Source organism: Neopsephotus bourkii, unplaced genomic scaffold, assembly GCF_033783945.1.
Source record: "Neopsephotus bourkii isolate Nb327-2 ecotype Australia unplaced genomic scaffold, CSIRO-AGI_Nbou_v1 NB_44, whole genome shotgun sequence".
Classification (NCBI taxonomy): domain Eukaryota; kingdom Metazoa; phylum Chordata; class Aves; order Psittaciformes; family Psittacidae; genus Neopsephotus; species Neopsephotus bourkii.
Genome location: NW_026900561.1, coordinates 34,532 through 55,995, shown reverse-complemented (window position 1 = coordinate 55,995; position 21,464 = coordinate 34,532). Strand labels below are relative to the sequence as shown.

The window sequence follows — 21,464 nt, the reverse complement described above, 5'->3', positions numbered from 1 at the left end:
GCACCATCATCATATGCCCATTCATTGGCAACAGTAACCTGGAATGACATAGTACCACTAACAGTGGATGAAATGGTTCATAAACTCCGCGAGTTCGAAGACAATCTCACCCCTTCCATCATCTCAGCTGTGGAAAAACTGTCCCAGGATCTCAAACAATTGAGGGACGATATATCTGACTTATCCAACTCCTCGCGTGTACCAACACACGTTTCAGCTATTAACAAAAGGCGTCCCACTGTTCGAGAAAGGAGATACAAGAGGTATACACCACGGTCTACCCTATGGTTTTACCTGTGGGATCACGGAGAAGACATGACAAAGTGGGATGGAAAACCTACTTCAGTTTTGGAGGAACGGGTGAGTGAATTGAAAAGAGGAGCAAAGGCCAAGACTGATCGTCCCATGAGAGCTACGGCTTCAGTCTCTGGTGAGCAGTTTCCCAGGTGGAGTGGAAGAGCTGATTTTACTCCAGCTCCTGTGATAAAGAAGAATAATCCCTTTCAACATGACTTAAGCGTCCAATCCTGTGATGACTATTAGAGGGGCCCTGCCTCCAGCCAGGTGGAGGTAGGGGACAATCGGATTTACTGGACTGTGTGGATCAGATGGCCTGGCACATCAGTCCCGCAGAAGTATAAGGCTCTAGTAGATACTGGTGCACAGTGTACCCTGATGCCATCGAGCTGTCAAGGGGTGGAACCCATCTATATTTCTGGAGTGACAGGAGGATCCCAAGAGTTGACTGTACTGGAGGCTGAAATCAGCCTGACTGGGAGAGAATGGCAAAAGCACCGTATTGTGACTGGCCCAGAGGCTCCATGCATCCTTGGCATAGACTACCTCAAGAGAGGGTACTTCAAAGACCCAAAAGGGTACCGATGGGCTTTTGGTATTGCTGCTTTGGAGACTGAAGAAATTGAGCAGCTGTCCACCTTGCCTGGTCTCTCAGAGGATCCTTCTGTTGTGGGGCTGCTGAAAGTCGAAGAACAACAAGTGCCAATTGCGACCCCAACAGTGCACCGGCGGCAATATCGCACCAACCGAGACTCCCTGATTCCTATCATCAGGTGATCCGTAGACTGGAGAGTCAGGGAGTGATCAGCAGGACCCGCTCGCCCTTTAATAGCCCCATATGGCCAGTGCGAAAGTCTAACGGAGAGTGGAGACTAACAATAGACTATCGTGGCCTGAATGAAGTCACACCACCTTTGAGTGCTGCCGTACTGGACATGCTAGAACTTCAGTATGAACTGGAGTCAAAGGCAGCCAAGTGGTATGCCACGATTGATATTGCCAATGCGTTTTTCTCAATTCCTTTGGCAACAGAGTGCAGGCCACAGTTTGCTTTTACTTGGAGGGGTGTCCAGTTCACTTGGAACCGACTGCCCCAGGGCTGGAAACATAGCCCTACCATTTGCCATGGACTGATCCAGACTGCACTGGAACAGGGGCAAGCGCCAGAACACCTGCAATACATTGATGACATTATAGTGTGGGGCGATACAGCAGAAGAAGTCTTTGAGAAAGGAAGGAAAATAATCCAAATCCTGCTGAAAGCCGGTTTTGCCATAAAACGAAGTAAGGTCAAGGGACCTGCATAGGAGATTCAATTTCTGGGAATAAAATGGCAAGATGGATGTAGACAGATCCCCACAGATGTAATCAACAAGATAACAGCAATGTCTCCACCAACTAATAAGAAAGAAACACAAGGTTTCTTGGGTGCAGTGGGGTTCTGGAGACTGCACATCCCAAATTACAGTTTGATTGTAAGCCCTCTCTATTATGTGACCCATAAGAAGAATGATTTTAAATGGGGACCTGAGCAACAACAAGCCTTTGAGCAAATTAAACGCGAGATAGTTCATGCGGTGGCCCTTGGACCAGTTCGGACTAGGCCAGATGTAAAAATCGTATTGTACACTGCAGGTGGGGAGAATGGCCCTACCTGGAGCCTCTGGCAGAAAGCTCCAGGAGAGACTCGAGGTCGACCCCTTGGTTTTTGGAGTCGGGGATACAAAGGATCCGAGGCAAGCTATACCCCAACTGAGAAAGAGATACTGGCAGCCTATGAAGGGGTTCGAGCTGCTTCGGAAGTGATTGGCACCGAAGCACTGCTCCTCCTGGCACCCCGGTTGCCCATGCTAGGCTGGATGTTCAAAGGCAGGGTCTCCTCTACGCATCATGCAACTGATGCTACATGGAGTAAATGGGCTGCACTAATTACACAACGAGCTCGAATAGGAAATCCCAGTCGTCCAGGCATTCTAGAAGTCATCATGGACTGGCCAGAGGGCAAAGATTTCGGAATGTCACCAGAGGAGGAGGTGATGCATGCTGAAGAGGCCCCACCATATAATCAGCTGTCAGAAAGTGAAAAGCAGTATGCCTTGTTTACTGATGGGTCCTGCCGTATTGTGGGAAAACATCGGAGATGGAAGGCAGCTGTATGGAATCCTCGACGACAAGTTGCAGAAACTGCTGAAGGAGAGGGTGAATCGAGTCAGTTTGCTGAGGTGAAAGCCATCCAGCTGGCCCTGGACATTGCTGAACGAGAAAAGTGGCCAGTACTTTATCTCTATACTGACTCATGGATGGTGGCAAATGCCCTGTGGGGGTGGTTGCAGCAATGGAAGCAGAGCAACTGGCAACGTAGAGGTAAACCTATCTGGGCTGCTGCACTGTGGAAAGATATTGCTGCCCGGGTGCAAAACCTGGTGGTGAAGGTACGTCATGTAGATGCCCATGTACCCAAGAGTCGGGCCACTGAGGAACACCAGAACAACCAACAAGTGGATAAAGCTGCTAAGACTGAAGTGGCTCAGATGGACTTAGATTGGCAACATAAAAGTGAATTATTTTTGGCCCGGTGGGCCCATGACACTTCAGGCCATCAGGGCAGAGATGCAACATATAGATGGGCCCGTGATCGAGGGGTGGACTTAACAATGGACACTATTGCCCAGGTTATTCATGAGTGTGAAACGTGCTGCCATTAAACAAGCCAAACGGTTAAAACCTCTTTGGTATGGAGGACGATGGCTGAAGTATAAATATGGGGAGGCCTGGCAGATTGATTATATCACACTGCCACCAACCCGCCAAGGTAAGCGCCATGTGCTTACCATGGTGGAAGCAACCACCGGATGGCTGGAAACGTACGCTGTGCCCCACGCCACTGCCCGGAACACTATCCTGGGCCTTGAGAAACACATTTTGTGGCGACATGGCACCCCAGAGATAATTGAGTCAGACAATGGGACTCATTTCCGGAATAACCTGATATACACTTGGGCCAAAGAGCATGGCATTGAGTGGGTATATCACATCCCCTACCATGCACCAGCCTCTGGGAAAATCAAAAGGTACAATGGGCTGTTAAAAACTACACTGAGCAATGGGTGGGGGAACTTTCAAGCATTGGGATACACACTTACCAAAGGCCACCTGGTTGGTCAACACCAGAGGATCTGCCAACAGACCTGGCCCAGCCCAATCGGAACTTTTACATATTGTAGAGGGGGACAAATTTCCTGTGGTGCATATGAAGAATTTGCTGGGGAAGACAGTCTGGGTTATTCCTGCTTCAGGTAAAGGCAAACCCACTCGTGGAATTGCTTTTGCTCAGGGACCTGGATACACTTGGTGGGTAATGCGGGATAATGGGATAGTCCGATGTGTACCTCAAGGGGATTTAATTTTAGGGGAAAACAGCCAATGAACTTAATTGTATGTTGTTGCCTGCTGTGTAATACTTTAATAGCCCATCAACCAGATGTCTTCAGGCCACCAGCGACTAGCCCTGACTTCCCTTCAACCATCATCCCAACAGAGAGCGAACTTTGACAGAACCAGACAAGTTCTACAGTAAGGGAATGATCAGCATCAGCAGGCAACGACCCAATACTGCACGCGGCCTCTCCTGTTCTGAAAGACTGTTACAAGAGATGGAGCCTGACATCATGGACCAGATGGACTCAGCAGCTTTATAGGGACTAGTCTATGCACTAAGATAGAAGTGCACTGAGATCAGAGTGATGGTATATTGAAAATGTAGGATCTGAGCATGATGTGAATGGTTTGGAATAAGGGGTGGATAATGTCCTGGGTTTAGCAGCAGCAGTCATTTTTTTCTCCTTCTTGGTAGCTGGTGCAGTTCTGTGTTTTGACTTTCGGGCTGGGAACAAAGCTGATAAAAATGATGTTTTGGTCTGGCCAAGGACTTTATGAGTCTCATGCTCTGCCAGGGAGGAGGGGAAGCCGGGAGGAAGCAGAGACAGGACACCTGACCCAAACTAGCCAAAGAGGTATTCCATACCACAGCACGTCATGCCCAGGGGGGAACTGGGAGGTACCCTGGGAAGGACTGGGGGTGGGCCGGGTCGGACTGGTGGTTCGACGCGTGGTATTGTACTCCTTTCTTTTGCTATTTTCTCTTATCATTGTTGTCGTTGGTGGTAGCGGTGGTGATTTGTATTGTACATTAGTTGCTAGACTGTTCTTATCTCAGCCCGTGGGAGTTGCATTCCTTCGATTCTCCTCCCCACCCCTCTGGGAGCGGGGAAAGGGGGCGGCAGCCCCTGGGGAAGGGGGGGGGCGGACTAACGTGGGCCTCGATTGCTTCCAGCCTGGCACCACTCACTGGGAGTAAGTGCACAAGCTGTCTTGGTTGGGGTTAAACCACGACATAGTCTAATGCTCTGCCAGCGAGGAGGAACACAGGAAGCCGGGCAGAAGTAGATACAGCACACCTGACCCAAACTAGCCAAAGGGGTATTCCATACCACAGCACGTCATGCCCAGTATATAAACTGGGAGGAGTTACGTGGATGGCCCATATTGCTGCTCAGGTCAGCAGGTGGTGAGCAATTGCACTGTGCATCAGTTGTGTTTATTGTTTTCCTTTTCCCCTTTTAATTTCATATTCTCTCCCCTTGTTATTTCCCTTATCATTATTGGTGGTAGCAGTAGTTGTTTTGTATTGTATCTTAGTTACTGGACTCTTCTTATCTCAAACCATCTTTCGATTCTCCTCCCCAGCCCTCCGGGAGCAGGGGGGAGGACTGAGTGATCAGCTGCATGGTTCTGAGTTACCAGCTGGGCTTAAACGATGACATCTTGAAACCCCTCTCATTTACTACATCTTCCTTAAAGTTACTCTTACCTGAGCATGCTCCAAGTAGCTGCTGTTTCAGCTCATGAGATAGTCCAAGCAGCATGCAGTGCTGGAGCTCTGGCCAGACTGGGCTATTAGTGGGCCCCCCCACCCCCCATTTGCACACAGAAGACTTGTGTATTGACCAGCTGGCACCTCTCAGGTTTCAGGGGTCTGCCTTCAATGTCTCCAACCACATTAGCAGACTGCTGCCACCCTTGGGGTCTCTCCACAGAGACTATCAGCTTTTTGGCAACCTATGCTGCTACCCAAAAGCTAAATATTACTATCCTACTTTGAAAGTGTTTCCAGTGCTCTCTACTTCAATTTGAGTCCATGGTACATGGAAGACCCCTGCGAGCTCTGGAAGAGTAGTGTGCTGTAACAGCCAACCACCTTTCCCTGCATGTACGCCTGCCCAGCACACACTGCACACAGTCACTGCTGCATGGACATGCAACTGGTACATCTGAGAAGCAGAAGAAAAAAGAGAAATGAAGATCTGCCAGATTAGACCTGATCAGTTAAGTAGGGGGCAGGCCACAACAGCACTAAATGAGTTGCCTGAGTTATTTCAAGCATAAGAAAATGGAGCAACATTCAACACTTTTTTTTCCTGTTTTCATTATCTGACAGCTTATTTTTCTTTACCACATGAACCCATCCATACTTTTTCTGATTTGTCTTCATGTTTTCATATTTTTTTTTTGGCCCGTTTTACTTCTGATGAAGCTTGACAAAAAGTATTTACAAATTGTCGTGGTTTAAACCCGGCCAGACACCTTGTTCACTCACTCCCCCCCTTCTTGCCCTCCCCCTATTCCCGGAGGGATGGAGAGGAGAACTGAAAAGAATGCAACTCCCACGGGTTGAGATAAGAACAGTTTAGTAACTAAGGTATAACACAAATCACTACTGCTACCACCAATAATAACAATGATAAAGGAAATAACAAGGGAAGAGAATACAACACCTCAGCACCAGCCAACTGATAACTCGCCCCCCCAGCCTGACCAAGCACAGACCGATACCTCCTCCAACCCTGCAGTCCCCTTAGCCCTTCCAGGTAACTCTCAGTTACATCCTGGGCATGATGTGCTGTAGTATGGAATACCTCTTTGGTCAGTTTGGGTCAGGTGTCCTGTCTCTGCTTCCTCCTGGCTTCCCCTCCTTCCTGGCAGAGCATGAGGCTCACAAAGTCCTTGGCCAAACCAAAACATCATTGTTATCAGCTCTGTTCCCAGCCCGAAAGTCAAAACACAGCACTGCACCAGCTACCAAGAAAGAGAAAAAATGACTGCCACTGCTAAACCCAGGACACAAGTCCTCGTGAAGGTGGAAAGTAACATTTCCCAACATGAGTGTGGTGAAGGATGCTGATGGAAGGACATGGAGGTGCAATGGTGTAATGATCCAAAACATTCACACAAAGTATTACCTTACAGCATTTCCAGCCTCCACCTTCCTTGGATTCTCTGCCATACACAGCTGTCTTTGTCGTTGCACTGGGAATAAATGATTTTGAGCAGCAATAAAAATAACCTGGTGCACTGAGTGGAATAGAAAGAAGAGTACCATAACCCTGTTGCCAAAAGGCTTAGTCTTCTTGATCAGCCAGTTTTGCTTACCTTAGTTAATCCAACACTTCAGCACAGCATTGTGACAGCTCTCTCCCACTGAACATTTGTCCTTAGCTGTGTGTTTTCTTTAGATTGATCCCAGATCCTTCTGTGCTAAGGCTGCATATTCACCTTCCCACAACATGACATTCTCTCTCCTTCTCACTGCTACTTTTCACATTGACAACTGCAATCCAAATTAAACCAATAAAAGTTCATATTGGATAGATAAAAAAAAAAAAAAAAAGGAAAATAAGAAACTTCATAAGCCTCTTACTTCTTCCAAGTAATGTTTTGGAAATACCTATGCAGACCTCAAAATGCAATGTGGAACAATACCCCATAAATACTTTTAAACAAAAAGTGTTCAGCCAGCACCCCAGGACACTCAGCAGGTGAACTACTACATGAATCTGAACATATCCATTATCAAGAACTTGATTGGCAGGAAGATACCTAACAGTTGTGCCAAAAGGGTTAGTGGGGCTGATGAGGTGGGAGGTTAACAACCTGATTGGAAAATCAATGTAATAAATGCTTGGTAAGTTACAAAAACATGCGGGAAGAGGAGACCACAACTGATAAATGACTGCAGCTTTAATGCTGCACTGGGGACTTGTTTATTGACAAGAAGGCCAATCTCTTCCCCTGGCCTGGCCTGGACTGGCCAGACCAGACAAACCTGCAAGCACTTACAAATTAATTGGTGGAATTAATTACAAATTAATTGAGGAATCTTCTCTCCCTTTCCTTGATACAGAGGAGCCCTTCCAGAGCAGGGGAAAACCCACAGCTGAAACATGGCTAGCCAAAGCCCCTAGACACAGGCCAAGCCCCTACAGAAACCCAAGCTTTTCTTGCCTGCTCAGTTCATCACCAGAGCTACTCCTGAAGAACTATGCTCATAAAGAAGAGGCACAGAAATATTTGTTTCTATTTTCACAGGAACTGCAGATGTTGTCCCTTTAAACTGAAAGGAGCAATTGCCTCATTAAAGCAAACCAGGCTCTAAGCAGTACAATGTACTTATTAGTCTGCTATTATGGGCCCTGCATCTTCTTCCATCCCAGACCACCCATAAGAGACCAGCATGGGACAGGGAGATCTTGCAAGGACACGCCAATGGCCACACCACATCCCCGCTCTGTTTATCATCCAGTCAATAAGAAAAGGTAGTTCTTAAGGAGGCAGAAGTCAACTCATCAGGTCAATCAGCACTCTGTAAACATAGTTTCCTGTAAAAATCAATTAACTCCAGTTACAGAAAGAACAGCCTGAGCTCCAGAGACTCCCTGTGCTCCCACCACCAGGGAAGGGCTCTCCTCAGTCCCTTCTCCATCCTTGTGTACCACTACTGCTCCCACAGCTGTGCTCACCATGCCTCTGGCACAATGCCTGCACAAGCCCCTGCCCCAGCATCGCTGCATCTCGCAGTGTAATGGATGGGAACCTAGCTGAAAGTTGATTCCCTCTCATGACTGAGACACATAACAAAGTATATTTATTTTTTGTCAAAGTATATTTGGTAGAGTATGTATGTCCATTGTGACTGTCAGAAAGAGAAAACTAGGAAAACATAGGTGTGTAGCTGTTCTATGACCTTCATACCTGGCTCCACTGGGGCACCTGGCCAACGCTCTCAGCATAGGCGTGAGATTGTGAGAAATTGCACAGCCCCACAAGTAAACAATTAGAGATCTGGCATAAAACCAGTTGTTTTTCTAATGGTATAAAAGCAGGACCCTCTTGCAGCTGAGTCCAAAGCCTCACCTATGGGTGGATGCACCACAATGGGAAAATTCCTATTACCTGAGACTCCTGGCATTGGCTGCAAGGGGGCTTTCCAGCTTGAAGTGTGGGTCTGGATGATGATTCAGTGGTGAATGGTGATATATTTCTTCTTAATCTCAGTTCTCTCTATGCAGTAATGATTTGATGCATTGCTAACTTTCCTCTGTACACACATCTGCTTTATTGTCCTTATTTACTATAAAGAGAGATATATACCTGATACACAGTGTAGTGTGCTTGTTTAATAAACTGTGTGTGCTATACAGCTAGCATGTGGTCGTTTTGCTGCCTACCCTGCCTGTCAGCAGAACACACAGCCCCTCCAAGCAGATTTGGGACCAGCTGGAGGAGTGCAGACAGCACAGGGCAGGGAGCAGCAGCCACAGTGGTCCAGAGCTAAGCTACATCTGGATGGCACAGCACAAGCACATGTGTGCCCCATGCTTTCATCAGGAGTTTCTACTAACTGCAGTTAGCAGCCCCACTCTGGACAGAACACAAGTGGAATCAATCCTCACATCTTCCCCCCCCCCCCCCCCCAACCCAGGCATCCCCTCCAACCCCATCCTTACAGGGACAGACAATGCCACCTTACAACAAGGCTTCCACCACTGAGGAGTGGCTGGTGCTGAAGCAACACCCTCACCCCCAGGCAGGCTGGGGGCTCCTGGGGCTCCCCTGGCACACACCACCTGACACCAGGTTGCTTTCCCCCCGGGGATGCACGGCAGCAGCAGGAAGAAGAAATATACTACTGCCCAGGCTTCCCGAGAATTAAATATGAACAGCCGTGCTGTGTAATTTTAAATCGTTAATTAGCACGGGGTTAATTAGGCGGCCCTTTCACAAGAGACTGTTTGGCAGTAAACCAAGACCGGAAGCAATGAGGAAGGAGAAAGACAAAAGGAGAAAGAGACAGTGAGAAACTGTTCCCTCGACTAATGACCCACATGGCACCATGGAGAGGGGAGGGGGGGGGAAAGGCTGCTGAAGACAGGGAAAAGATACGAGCAGATGCATTACATCCACAGCCATTATCCTGGAAGATACCCAGCAAGGCAGCCCTCCCTATGCCTATTTCCAAAGCTGCACAGTGGAGAGAAGTGATCAACCCTGTAACGAGTAAGTCTGCTCCTTCAGAGCATCCTGGCAGGCAGCAGAGGCTCAGCTCCAGACAGCACTTACACATTTTACCATGGCTACACAGGAGTGGCTCCCAAAAATGCTCACAGTCAACAAATGAGCTGTTGCTGTTGGAGAGAACTGCACAATGGCCTCTAAACTTTGTAAATATACAGCTACCTGTTGTGTCAACAGATGCCCTATAAATCAATACCATAAAGACAGGCTGAGAGGCAACACTAGACTAGCTCCAGCACATATGCTGGTGATTCTGTGAGCGTGGCGAGGCACTGGAATGGGTTGCCCAAGGAAGTTGTGAAGGCTCCATCCCTGGTAGTGTTCAAGGCCAGGTTGGATGGAATCTTGAGTGGCATGGTTTAGTACAAGGTGTCCCTGCCCATGGCAGGGGGTTGGAACTAGATGATCTTAAGGTCCTTTCCAACCCAAACTATTCTATGATTCTGTGATTCAGGGGGAAGTGGGAAGGGACGGTGCCAAGAGGACAAAGACAGCATAAGGACTAAAGGCGGGCTTAGATGCTCTGTGAGCCACCTCCTAATGCATGCAGCTTGGCCATGCACAATGACCTCAGAAGCACAGAGCCTGGCAAGTGCTGATGTTCAGGTCACCCAAGAATCTCCTGTCTCAGGAATGGCACTTAGAACCATAGAATTATAGAATAGTTGGAGTTGGAAAGGACGTTAAGATCATCCACTTCCAATCCACCTGCCATGGGCAGGGACACCTCACACTAAACCATGTCATCCAAGGCTCTGTCCAACATGGCCTTGAACACCGCCAGGGATGGAGCATTCACAACCTCCTTGGGCAACCTATTCCAGTGCCTCACCACCCTTACAGTAAAGACCATCTGCCTTATAACCAATCTAAACTTCCCCTGTTTAAGTCTGAACCCATTACTCCTTGTCCCATCACTACAGTCCCTAGTGAAGAGTCCCTCCCCAGCATCCTTATAGGCCCCCTTCAGATACTGGAAGGCTGCTATGAGGTCTCTACGCAGCCTTCTCTTATCCAGGTTGAAAAGCCCCAACATTCTCACCCTGTCTTCATATGGGAGGTGCTCCAGTGCCCTGATCATCATCGTGGCCCTCCTCTGGACTTGTTCCAACAGTTCCATGTCCTTTTTATGTTGAGGACATCAGAACTGGGCACAATACTCCAAGTGAGGTCTCACGAGAGCAGAATAGAGGGGCAGGATCACCTCCTTCGACCTGCTGGTCACACTCCCTTTGACGCAACTCAGGATACGGTTGGCTTTCTGGGATGCGAGCACACACTGCTGGCTCATGTTCATTTTCTCATCAACCAACACCCCGAAGTCCTTCTCCATAGGGCTGCTCTGAATCTCTTCTCTGCCCAACCTGTAGCTGTGCCTGGGATTCCTCTGGCCCAGGTATAGAACCTTTCACTTGGAATGGTTAAACTTCATAAGGCTGGCATCAGCCCACCTCACAAACGCGTCAAGATCCTTCTGGATGACGTTCCTTCCCTCCAGCGCTTCAACGGAACCTGGTGGGCCCATGACACTTCAGGACATCAGGGTAGAGATGCAACATATAGATGGGCTCGTGATCCAGGGGTGGACTTAACAATGGACACTATTGCCCAGGTTATTCATGAGTGTGAAACGTGCTGCAATTAAACAAGCCAATCAGTTAAATCCTCTTTGGTATGGAGGACGATGGCTGAAGTATAAATATAGGGAGGCCTGGCAGATTGATTATACTACACTCCCACCAACCCACCAAGGCAAGCGCTATGTGCTTACCATGGTGGAAGCAACCACCAGATGGATGGAAACATACACTGTGCCCCACTCCACTGCCCGGAACACTATCCTGGGCCTTGAGAAACACATTTTGTGGCAACACAGCACCCCAGAGAGAATTGAGTCAGACAATGGGACACACTTCTGGAACAACCTTATAGACACTTGGGCCAAAGAGCATGGCATGGAGTGGGTATATCACATCCCCTACCATGCACCAGCCTCTGGGAAAATCAAAAGGTACAATGGGCTGTTAAAAACTACACTGAGAGCAATGGGTGGGGGAACTTTCAAGCATTGGGATACACACTTATCAAAGGCCACCTGGTTGGTCAACACCAGAGGATCTGCCAACAGGGCCGGCCCAGCCCAATCAGAACTTCTATATATTGTAGAGGGGGACAAAGTTCCTGTGTTTCATATGAAGAAGTTGCTGGGGAAGACAGTCTGGGTTATTCCTGCTTCAGGTAAAGGCAAACCCACTTGTGGGATTGCTTTTGCTCAGGAACCTGGATATACTTGGTGGGTAATGCGGGAAGATGGGTAAGTCTGATGTATACCTCAAGGGGATTTGATTTTAGGGGAAAACAGCCAATGAACTTAATAGTATGCTGTTGCCTGCTGTGTAATACTTTTATAGGACATCAACCAGATGTCTTCACGTCACCAGCGACTAGCCCTGACTTCCCTTCAACCATCATCCCAACAGAGAATGAACTTTGATAGAACCAGACGACTTCTGCAGTAAAGGAACGATCAGCATCAGCAGGCAACCATCCAACACTGCACAGAGCTTCTCCTGATCTGAAAGACTGTTACAAGAGATGGAGCCTGACATCATGGACCAGATGGACTCAGCAGCATTATAGGGACTGGTCCATGCACTAAGATAAGAGTGCACTGAGATAAGAGTGATGGTATATTGAAAATGTGGGATCTGAGCATGACGTGAATGGTATAGAATAAGGGGTGGATAATGTCCTGGGTTTAGCAGTAGCAGTCATTTTTCTCCTTCTTGGTAGCTGGTGCAGTGCTGTGTTTTGACTTTCGGGCTGGGAACAGAGCCGATAACAATGATGTTTTGGTTTGGCCAAGGATTTTGTAAGCCTCATGCTCTGCCAGGGAGGAGGGGAAGCCGGGAGGAAGCAGAGACAGGACACCTGACCCAAACTGACCAAAGAGGTATTCCATACCATAGCACGTCATGCCCAGGAGGTAACTGAGAGTACCCGGAAGGACATGGGGTCTTCTGGGTCAGGCTCGATTTTCAGCGGGTGGTATTTTATTCTCTTCCCTTGTTATTTTCTCTCATCATTGTTGCCGTTGGTGGTAGTGGTGGTGATTTGTCTTGTGCATTGGTTGCTGGACTGTTCTTGTCTCAACCTGTGGGAGTTGCATTCTTTTCGATTCTCCTCACCATCCCTCCCGGAGGGGGGAAGGAGGGAGCCCCCGGAGGGAACGCGGGCCTCAACTGCTTTCAGCCTGGCACCACTCACTGGGAGTGAGTGGACGAGCTGTCTGGCTGGGTTTAAACCACGACACCTTGTTATTCCCCTTATCATTATTATTAATGGTGGCAGCAGTAGTGGTTTTGTGTTATACCTTAGTTACTGGACTGTTCTTATCTCAACCCATGGGAGTTACATTCTTTCGATTCTCCTCCCCATCCCTCTGGGAGTGGCGGGAGGAAGGTGGGGGAGCGAGCGAGCGGCTGTGTGGTTCTGGGGTGTCAGATGGGCTTAAACCACGGCACTAGACAAAGAGGTATTCCATATCACAGCACGTCATGCCCAGTATATAAACTGGGGGAAGTCACCTGGAAGGGCATATTGCTGGTCAGGTCAGGCTGGGTATCAGTTGGTGGGTGGTGAGCAATTGTATTGGGCATCACTTGTGTTTATTGGGTTTTTTTTCCTTCCCCTTTTTAGCTTTATATTCTCTCCCCTTGTTATTTTCCTTATCATTATTATTATTGGTGGTAGCAGTAGTAGTTTTGTATTATACCTTAGTTACTGGACTGTTCTTTTCTCAATCAGTGGGATTTTTTTTTCTCCTCCCCATCCCGCTGGCAGCGAGGGGAGAAGGGAGTAAGCGAGCGACTGCATAGTTCTGAGTTACCTGCTGGGTTTAAACCACTATAGCTCAGGAGCCGGCAGCTCAGCTGACGCGAGCAGCTGACTCATAGTGGGCAGTGCCAGGAGGGATAGCACCACCCCTGAGGGGTGTTTTACCATCGCCCTTGGGAGCGTGTCGCAGCAGTTTGAGCAGACAGGGTGAGTGGTAAAAGCCCAGTAGCCCGGCAGGCTGCATAGGTAAGATTATCTGAAGATCATCGAGAAAGTGCTCTAAGATGGCATCCTCTCGACAGAAAGCAAAGAAAACTAAGTTTTCTCTGCTGGCCAGGAAGGACATAGCAACTCACAGTATCACAGTATCACAGTGTGTTAGAGATTGGAAGGGACCTCAAAAGATCATCTAGTCCAATCCCCCTGCCGGAGCAGGAACAACTAGATAAGTTTACACAGGAACGTGTCCAGGCAGGTTTTGAATGTCTCCAGAGAAGGAGACTCCACAACCTCCCTGGGCAGCCTGTTCCAGTGTTCCGTCACCCTCACTGAGAGGAAGTTTCTTCTCAAGTTTAAGTGGAACCTCTTGTGTTCCAGTTTGTACCCATTTCCCCTTGTCCTATCATTGTTGGCCACTGAGAAGAGCCTGGCTCCATCCTCGTGACACTCCCCCTTTATATATTTATATACACTAATAAGGTCACCCCTCAGTCCTCTCTTCTCCAAACTATAGAGACCCAGCTCCCTCAGTCTTTCCTCATAAGGGAGATGCTCCACTCCCTTAATCATTTTAGTTGCCCTGCGCTGGACTCTCTCCAGCAGGTACCTGTCCTTCTTAAACTGAGGGGCCCAGAACTGGACACAATATTCCAGATGGGGTCTCACCAGGGCCGAGTAGAGGGGAAGGAGGACCTCTCTCGACCTACTAACCACCCCCCTTCTAATACAACCCAGGATGCCATTGGCCTTCTTGGCCACAAGGGCACAGTGTCGGCTCATGGTCACCCTGTCGTCCACCAGGACCCCCAGGTCCCTCTCCCCTACACTGCTCTCTAACAGGTCATTCCCCAATCTATACTGGAACCTGGGGTTGTTCCTGCCCAGATGCAGGACTCTACACTTTCCCTTGTTATATTTCATCAAGTTATTCCCCGCCCAACTCTCCAGCCTGTCCAGGTCTCGCTGGATGGCAGCACAGCCTTCTGGCGTGTCAGCCACTCCTCCCAGCTTAGTGTCATCAGCAAACTTGCTGATAGTACACTCAATTCCCTCATCTAAATCATTGATGAATATATTAAATAATACTGGTCCCAGTACCAACCCTTGAGGCACTCCACTAGATACAGGCTTCCAACTAGACTCCGCCCCATAGACTACAACTCTCTGGCTTCTCTCCTTCAGCCAGTTCACAGTCCAAACTCAGCTGGAGGTCCCTTACAAACATGTAACAGTCCAGGCATCTGGCTGTAGTGAGTACCAGAGCCTGTTGGTGATGTTAGATGGTGGCTGTGTAAGATGTCAGAAGATTGATGGTTTACTCTGTGTGGTGGCAGAGCTACGGGAAGAAGTGGAATGGCTAAGGAGCATAAGGGAACATGAGGAAGAGATTAACTGATGGACCTGCACTCTACCACCCTTGAGAGTAGCAAGCCAGCTACCCAAAACAAAAGAACTTGAGGATCCCCTACCTTCTTGCCATCAGGCATAGGGAAGGAACCTAGGAAATATGGGAGGTTGGAAAGGGGTTACTCCTCAGAGTAGATGGCTTATTACCTCCCAGCTTGCGTTACTTTCACAAGTACTCCCTTACAATAGATATGAGGCCCTGGTACTTCAGGATCAGGAAAGTGGGGAAGATGATGACAAGGGATCATCCAGTTTAGAGGAGTTCTCACAGAGAAACTGGAGATCACCTCATTTTATGACCAGCTGTACAAAAAGAAAGAAAAAATCTTTTTGAGTGGTGGTGATTGGTGACTCCACTCTAAGGGGAACAAAGGGCCCCATATGTCAGCCTGACCAAACTCACAGAGAAGTCTGCTGTCTCCAGGGAGCTAGGGTAAGGGACTTCACCATGTGATAAACACATAAATGTATTGGCTTTCCCAAATCATAGGTGTTGCTATGTGGACATAACTGTATGAGTTTGCAATAACAGAAAAAAAGCTCTCCAAGGACACAAGATTAGACAACAAGTTGAAAATGGCCAGAACTCTTGAGCAAAATGGAGTCACATAGCAAAAGAATTTGTAAAGGTAAAAGAAAAGGGGGAGGGGAGGGCTTGATATGAGGAAAGCTAGTGCCTGGAAAACATAGGGTTAAAGTTCTTTTAGCTTAACTTAAGTTGAAGATAAAGAACAATGTTTGTGTTGTAAGTCTGTGGTGAGATAACAGGATTTAGTGGCCCCACTAAACATGAGTGAATTATTTCACACCATCCTTCTACTTATCAGTTAGTTTGGAGACAGTGCCTCCCGAACATCTGCTAGTTTTGGATACTCCTTGTCTGTCTGTCCTGTTTTGTTTGCAATAAATTTTGTACAAAGGTCACACTGTTCTACATCTTTGCCAGCTATCAGAAAAATTACAGATATGGCTGGTTTCAGCTAGTTTTGTGATTACTGGGGCATCCAACTGTGCTAAAGGTGAAAAGTACACTGTGAGGAAGACTGCTTACTTCATCTTGAAGACCCCTGCCCGTATGAGGAAGACTGCTTACTTCACCCTCAAGACCCCTGCCCATGATCACCGGAGATCAGTGTGCAGACTCCAAGAGGAGGAGACTTATGATAATAAGTTCCTGGAGCTTGTTATAATATTCCCCGCCTATATGCAGGAATTATGAATATATATATGGCTAATGCAATAGTGAAAGTATATAAACCTGTAACAAATGCTAATCAGTGCACCTCTGGCTATGGTCATGCTCCCAGCGATGTTGCTTTTGCTTTATTGACTTGATCCCTCAATAAAACCCTGTTATCTCAATTAGAGGAGTGAGCTCGTATTTCACAACCAGAAAACTCACTCATCTGGTACAGCCCTGTGACCACTATCCTTTATTAGTTTTCCAGGTAGGCAATGGAGAAATCCCTTCAAGAAGGATTTCAGGGCCTTGGGGTGATTGGTTCAGGGTTTGGAAGCCCAAGCAGTGTTCTCGTCCCTCTTGCCAACTACAAACAATGACAATGGTTACATCAGAAAATTGCATTAATTAATTCCTGGCTCCATGACTGGTGTCAGTGCCAGAAATTTGGAGGTTTTGACCATGGGTCAATTTATACAGCATCAGGCCTGCTGGTGGCAAATGGGGTACACTTGTCCCAAAAGGGGAAAAGGATTCTAGCCTAGGAGCTAGCGGGGCTCATAGACAGAGCTTTAAACTAGGTTTGAAGGGGGAAGTGGTATAGCACCAGGCTCACTAGACATGAGCCATGGGGTAGCATGCTGTTGTTGGAGTCCAGATCCACAGGGCAACTTAAATGCATCTATGCCAATGCCTGCTGCATGTGCAACAAACAGGAGAAGCTGGAAGCTATTGTGCATCAGGGGAATCATGACATAATTGTCATCACAGAAATATGGTGGAATGATTCATGTAATTGGAGTGCTGCAATGGATGGCTACAGGCTCTTCAGAAGGGAAAGGCAAGGAAAAAGAGGTGGTGGGATTGTGTTGTATGTCAGGGAGTGCATCGACTGCCTTGAACTTAATGTTGTAAGAAGGCTGAATGTTTGTGGGTGAAGACCCAGGGGGAAGGCCAACCAAGATGATATCCTGGTATGAGTCTGTTATAGACCCCCTAGCCAGGATGAAGCTTCAGATGAAGTGCTCTTCAGACAACTGGGAGAAGTTTCATGATTGCTTGCCCTTGTTCTCGTGGGGGACTTCAACCTACCAGATGTCTGCTGGAAGTACAGCACAGCAGAGAAGAAACAATCCAGGAGGTTCTTGGAGGATGTGGAAGATAACTTCCTAACCCAGATGGTTAGTGAGCCAACTAGGGGAGATGCCTGGCTAGATTTGCTGTTCACAAACAGAGAAGGTGATGTGATGGTTGGAGGCTGTCTTAAGCAAAGCGATCACAAAATGACTGAATTTTTAATCCTTGGAGAAGTCAAGAAGGTGGTCAGAAAAACCTGCACCTTAGACCTCCAGAGACTTTGGCCTGTTTAGGATGCTGGTTGGCAGATTTCCTTGGGAAACATTACTAAAGGACAAAGGGGTCCAGGGAGGCTGGACACTCTTCAAGAATAAAATCCTTAAGGCACAAGAGTGGGCGGTCCCTATGTGCCAAAAATCAAACCAGCAGGGAAGACCAGCCTGGCTGAACAGGGAGATAGTGCTAGAACTCAGGGAAAAAAAAATAGAGAATTTATCACCTGTGGAAGAAGGGACAGTTACCCCATGAAAAGTATAAGGATGTTGATAGGTTGTATAGAGAGAAAGTTAGAAAGGCAAAGGCACAGATGGAACTAAATCTGGCCACTGCCATAAAAGATAATAAAAAGTACTTTTTCAAATATATTATCAATAAAAGGAGGGCCAAGAAGAACCTCCATTCTCTACTGGATACTAGGGGAAACCTAGTGACTGAGGATGAGGAAAAGGCTGAGGTACTTAATGCTGCTTTTGCCTCAGTCTTCAACAGTCACACCAGCCATCCTCAGGGTACTCAGTTCCCCGAGTTGGATGGCAGAGATGGGGAGTTGATTAGAGTCCCCATAATTCAGGAAGAAATTGTTAGCAATCTCCTGCTTCACTTAGATATACACAAGTCTATGGGGCTGGATGGGTTACACCCAAGAGTACTGAAGGAGCTGGCAGAGGAGCTTGCTAAGCCACTCTCTATCAGCAGTCCTGGTCTAGTGGGCAGGTCCTAGGGGATTGGAGGTTGGCCAATGTGATGCCTCTCTACAAAAAGGGCAGGAAGGAAGACCCTGGGAACTACAGGCCTGTCAGCCTGACCTCAGTGCCAGGGAAGGTCATGGAGCAGTTGATCTTAAGTGAAATCATAAAGCATGTGTGGGAAAACAGAGGGATCAGGCCCAGTCAGCATGGGTTAATGAAGGGCAGGTCCTGCTTGACCAACCAGATCTCCTTCTATGATAAGATGACCAACCTGGTTGATGAGGGAACGGCTGTGGACATTGTCTATTTGGACTTAAGTAAAGCATTTCACACTGTCTCCCACAGCATTCTCCTGGGCAAATTGGCTGCTCATGGACTGGATAGGAGGATTCTTTGCTGGGTTAGAAACTGGCTTGATGGCTGAGCTCAAAGAGTGGTGGTAAACGGCATCACATCTAGTTGGTGACCAGTCACTAGTGGTGTCTCTCAGAGCGCAGTGTTAGGGCCAGTGTTATTTAATATCTTCATTGATGATCTAGATGAGGGGATTGAGTGCACCCTTAGTAACTTTGCAGACACAAAGTTATCTGGGAGCACTGACCTACTGAAAGATAGGAAGGCTCTGCAGAGGGATCTGGACAGTCTGGATTGATAGGCTGTAGGCAATTTTATGAGGTTCAGTAAGGCAAAGTGCTGGGTCTTGAATTTGGGCCACAACAACCCCATGCAATGCTCCAGGCTTGGGGAAGAGTGGATGGAAAGCTGCTCAGAGGAAGGAGACCTGGGGGTGCTGATTGACAGCCAGTTGAACATGAGCCTGCAGTACACCCAGGCAGCCAAGAAGGCCAATGGCATCCTGGCCATAGCGTAGCCAGCAGAGCCAGGGAAGTGATCATCCCCCTGTACTCAGCACTGGTGAGGCCACACCTCAAGTACTGTGTTCAGTTCTGGGCCACTCACTATAAGAAAGACACTGAGGTGCTGAAGCATGTTTAGAGAAGGGCAACAAAGCTGGTGAAAGGTCTGGAGCACAAGTCTTAGGAGGAGTAGCTGAGGGAACAGGGGTTTAGTCTGGAAAAGAGAAGGCTCAGGGGAGACCTTATTGCTCTCTACAACTACCTGAAAGGAGATTGTAGTGAGGTGTGGGTCGGTCTCTTCTCCCAAGTAACAAGTGATAGGACAAGATGTAACGGCCTCAAGCTGCACCAGGGGAGGTTTAGATTGGATATTATGAAAAACTTCTTCACAGAGAGGGTGCCCAGGTATTGGAACAGGCTGCCCAGGGAAGTGGTGGAATCACCAGCCCTGGAAGCTTTCAAAAACCATGTAGATGAGGCCCTCAGTGATATGGTTGAGTGGTGGTCTTGGCAGTCCTGAGATAATGGTTGTACTTGATGATCTTTAAAGGTCTTTTCCAACCTAGTTGATTCTATGATTAACATTTCTGATGAGGTAACTCAGGCAACCCTGCACATACATAAGATCTGCTCTGGTAGATTTATATTTCCACTCTGGATACCTTTTAGTAAACACAGACAGAGGAGCTTTTACCCTCAGACACTTCTGCACTAGGAAATTACTAGGCTCCTGTGGACAGAGCTAGGTGATGCTTCAAAACTGTTCTGAGGAGAACAGGCAATAAAAAGGTTGTGTACCACTGGAATCAGCTGCATGCATGTTACACCACAGCACCTATAGCACTCATTGTCCTGTATATTGAACAAGTAAATGTTTTTGTTTCCTCCAAGTTGAGTTTCTGGGAGACATGAGCCCAGCAGTCATCATGAAAAGCCTCAGGCTACACTAATGCAAGTGCAATTGGTTTATAAGTTAACTTTTCTACTGTCCCCTGTTTATTTCTTTTGCTGGAAGAGAAGTCAACAGGCCAAAGCAATTGTGCTGTTTATTATGAAACTGTTTGTCAGTTAATATTTGTGTTCCAGTGAGGCAAGGATGAGATAAATGATGCCTGCACAGCTGCCCTCCCTGCTGGAACCAGGTGCCAAGGGGCTGCAGAGGTCCCACACACAGGTCACTGTGTGGCAGCAGCACCCTTGAGACCCTGCAGTCTGCACCCTCCAAACCAAACTGTCCCAGCCTCACCCCTGCCTATGCATTCTTACTAGTACCTGTTGCCATAAACCTAACAGAGCAGCAGGCTGAATTTAGCCCTGCTCCAACCTCTCCTTCCAGAGCATGAGAATACTGGTGACAATTTCTTCTGGCAACAAGCAGAACTAAAAGGATTAATCTGCTACATCTCTGTAAAAGTACTTCAGTAATTAAGAGAAGCAACTGCTGAACAAGATTAGCAACAGACTAGAACAAAATATAAGCAGCAATAGGGACCTCTACAAAAGCATGCATTGAGGCATTCTACCTGCCCTCCTGGCCATCCAGCCCAAAGCATGCAGCTGCTGCTTTGCTCTCCACTAATGTTCAGAAGGCATGTTGGTATTTCTTATTCCTTCTGCTCTCCTCCACCATGTACCACTGCTCCACTTCCTTATGCTCTCACCACATCCATTTTTGTACTGGTTTTTGAAATGCATGAAGGAGGCCAGTATCACTGACAGGCTTCGCTGATGCTGAGCTGTCATGTCCCAGAGGTCTATGGATGGGCTTTCTGGCCACATCTCCTCCCAGCTCTGGTTACAGCCACGGCATTAAGCAGCAAGTCTCCACAACAGGCACCTGCTGCTTGTCCTGGCTCAGGACTGCAAATGGGACAAGAGCTGGTCTGGGCAGGGGAGGGAAGGGGGGAGCAGGCACCCTGTGTCCAGAGCTTCCTGGCAGGGAAGTCACATTCAGCAAAGACAGCAGCAGGTCAGTTCTGACTGGCAGCCAGCAAAGCCATGCGGTGAGATCCACCACATGCTGGGACCACAGGACAGACACAGGGCACCCAGAGCACCTCACCTACTCCCACTCCAGACTGAGCCCTGCTTTAGCAGAAGTCTGAAGACAGTGAAACACATTCCCATCACATCCTTGCTCTCATCATGGGAGCTACAGGAGAGCTGAACACCAACTGCTTTGCACTTGCTACTTCCCAAGCATTTGGGAAC

At 47.9% G+C, this 21,464-nt stretch overlaps 1 long non-coding RNA gene across 1 annotated transcript; it reads left to right on the top strand.

Annotated features, from left to right (window-relative positions):
- The first annotated feature begins 15,612 nt into the window (after positions 1-15,612).
- On the top strand, positions 15,613-16,530 carry LOC133209092 (uncharacterized). Its single transcript, XR_009724591.1, has 2 exons — positions 15,613-16,053; positions 16,092-16,530. It is a non-coding gene; the product is annotated as an uncharacterized LOC133209092 (long non-coding RNA).
- The last annotated feature ends 4,934 nt before the right edge of the window (positions 16,531-21,464 follow it).